The sequence below is a fragment of the Capsicum annuum genome, chromosome 9 (genome assembly GCF_002878395.1).
Source record: "Capsicum annuum cultivar UCD-10X-F1 chromosome 9, UCD10Xv1.1, whole genome shotgun sequence".
Taxonomy (NCBI): Eukaryota; Viridiplantae; Streptophyta; class Magnoliopsida; order Solanales; family Solanaceae; genus Capsicum; species Capsicum annuum.
In genome coordinates, this window is record NC_061119.1 from 218,943,782 (window position 1) to 218,947,395 (window position 3,614).

Below are 3,614 nucleotides of genomic sequence, written 5' to 3' on the forward strand. Positions count from 1 at the left end.
GGGATCTAATTTTGGAAGTTCAAAGGCTTTTTATTGGCGAAAAAAATAACATATACCTTAGTTTATCATATTTACGTAAGTTATAAATTTTCAATCTTATAAAGTAATTATAAAAATTTTAATTAATTATCTATCTCCATTAAAAATATGAAAGTTAATTATGTATCTCGACAAATTTAAAATAATAAAAAAATATCAAAAGTTAATTATGTATTTTTATAAAAGAATAAATTATATCTTTTTTTAATATATCAGAAGCTAATTATATATCTCGACAGACTAATAATTGAGATTTTTAATAATTATGCAAAATATAAAAATTTTCTGTAATTAAACTTCAAACTGTCGGAATTTATATTGTTTGCCCTAATATATATAAGCACGCATTTTAACTTCGATAATTATGTTTAAACTTTGAGTATGTACAAATAGACGTTTAAATTTATATCAAACTGAGCAAGTAGACATGTGCATCTTATGTGGCATCTTAAATAGTGTCATACGTGTATTATGTCATATAGCATGCGTTTGTCTACTTATTCAACTTTATACATATTTAAGTCGTTGACAGCATTTGGCAGAAATGCAAGATAAAACCGTATACAATACATTCTTGTGGTGAGTCCTTTCCTAGACCTTGTATATTGCGAAAATTTTAGTGCATCGGGCTATCTCTTTTTAAGTGTCTGTTTGCGTACACTCAAAATTTAAAAATATAAAAATTATTGAGGTCAAGTTAAATAACACATTTAGGTATTATATGCCCTTTTTATTAGTATATCATAATTAGAAGTCTTTTTTTTCCTTTTGGTAGATATGTAAGGAAAGACAGCTTATAACAGATTTTTGTGATTCGATTCTTTTCTGAATTCCTTACGCAACGAAAGATTGTTATTTTTTAAAGTTTGTATTATTATTATGCTATACACATTTTGATTATTTAACAAATATCCTCTATAGATAATATCCTTATCCTTTGTGTATCATTGCAGTCTTTTTGATCATGATTAGGTTGACACAACATGTTACACACAATGATGACACATTTAAAGAAAAAAACAAAAAATACAGTACTAGGTATTAAAATCCCAACAATATTTACACATGACTAGGCAAATTCCACTCTTCTAAACAAACATTTGACACGTGGCAGACACCCACAAGCTTTCTTGATTTTCTACCTCTCAAGAACAAATATTTTTGGTTACATGTTTCACTGAAAACAAATTAAGAAAAAAAAAACTTCTTTTAGAGCATTCCCTCTTTTTAAGGTTTTTGTTTTTTTCTCTTTTTTCATTTGGTGCATTTTGTTTTTAATTAGAAAAACATAATTTGGTTTATGTGTTTTGTTATGTGTGTGTGTTTGAATTTTGGTATTGAAACAACAAAAAAAACACTTAGGTTTTTTTTCATGCATATATGTCTAGTTTTGGCTTCGTTCCTGATCGGAGGTGATAAATATTTTATAGATTTAGATTTTAGTCGAGGTGTACGAAAGATGACCAAGACATCATAGTTATAATAAAAAATAATTGATTATGATGAAGATATTTTTTGTGGGGGGAGAAGAACATTTTTGTTTTTATGATGCAATTGTCTTTTCTTGTTGTTGTGCATCTCCCCATAATTAAACTTCTATATGATATGAACAAATTATTTTGGTAGAATGAATTGTTGTGTTATAGTTTTTGTAAATATGTTTTGTGTGGATTTAGATTTTAGTATTGTATAGAATAATTTTTTTTTGCCGACTTTAAATTTTTTTATTTTGCTCTTAATAATGACATGTTGTTGTAGCATAGAAGTTGTCGTGACACGTTTAAGACCACAAATTATATGCTTCGTAGTCGATAATTTGGAGGTTAACCATGCAAATGATTGCTTGTGTATATAATATAATGATACATTTCTATGTTGGAAAACTTTTTCATACTTCAAATTTTCTATTTTACTCTTAATAATGACATGTTGAAGCATAGAAATATCATGACATGTTTAAGATCATAAGTTTTGTGCCTCAACAAAGGAGTAAAGCATCTGGTACCCCTGAACTATGACCTAATTTGCTACGATACAATCCAACTTTGCGGAAGTCCTATTACCTCCTAACAGGGGCGGAGCTACCGTTTGTCGAGGTTTCATCCAAACTCCCTTCGACGCAAAATTATGCTATATATGCATGGTGAAAATTATTTTTTATGTATAAATGTCAGAACCCTTCGGTTAGTTCGTATGTTCGCTTATGAACCCTTAGTGAATATTCTGGCTCCGCCATTACCCTCGAACTCAATTTTAGCATATTTTTGTCACTTTTTTTTGCTGACATGACGCCTTTTGTCATTCTTTTTAGCCGACGTGACACCTTTGATGTGACATCTTTGACGTGGATCTCATTTTATGTAATAAAGATGTCACGTCAGCACAAAAGGGTGACAAAAATACGCTAAAATTGAATTAGGGGTACCGGAACCCTGTGAAGTTGGAGTGCGTCGCAGCAACTTTGACCATAGTTCGAGGGGTACTGGGTGCTTATCTCTCAACAAAGAATTAAAACTGCAAATTTGCTAAGTAAGTTTGTACTTTTCTTGAAAGTTGATCGATATCAGACTTGTTACGAAGAATTACATTGTCAGTGCATCGATATCAAACTTTACTTGATAATGCAAAAGTTTATGATTCATTGTCAGTGCATAGAGCTTAAATTCGTATAAGAAATTTGACGTGGTACATGTATTGCTGATTTCTTTTCAGGCTTTAAGTGCCTATCGATAACTACATCATGTGTCATTGTCAGTGCATAGAGCTTAATCTCGTATAAGAAATTTGACGTGGTACATGTATTGTTGATTTCTTTTCAGGCTTTAAGTGCCTATCGATATCTACATCATGTGTCATTGTCAGTGCATAGAGCTTAAAATCTTATAAGAAATTTGACGTGGTACATGTATTGCTGATTTCTTTCCAGGCTTTAAGTGCCTACCGATAACTACATCATGTGTGGGGGTGCTCGTTTCTTGAATGACCGGTTGTACCGCGGTCTATTAGCATTGTCATAGCGTAGACTAAGGCGTAATTGGCGTATAATGGGGGGTGCTTGTTCATTAAAGAGAGACCCCCATGATGATGACAACATCATTAGAAGAGGTTTCTCAAGTAGACACTTCAAATTTGCGAAGTCGAGTTGTTTAGAGTCTTTCCTTCTTGGGCGTGGCGTGGATTGTACTCCGGGAAGAAGCAATTGTCCATCCCTCATGGAATTATGCGTTCATAGAATACGTAAGGTGATTGATTTTTTCTTATATGTTATCTGTCATGAGCTGGTGGTCTATCGAAAACAGCCTCTCTACTTCACATGAGGTAGTGGTATGGACTGCGTACACTTTACCCACCCCAGACCCCACTTTGTAGGAATACACTGGACATGCTGTTGTTGTTGCATGTTTCATTTAGCAGAGGCGGATTCAGAATTTAAACTTGATGAGTAAACATTTAGTCTATGTTATTCAGAATTTGACACGATGTAACGACAAATTTGGAGTGTCTGAGCAACATAAGGTTAATGTTCGTAATACTGAATGTAACATTGTACTTTTGATCTAAGTTGCTCGGACTCT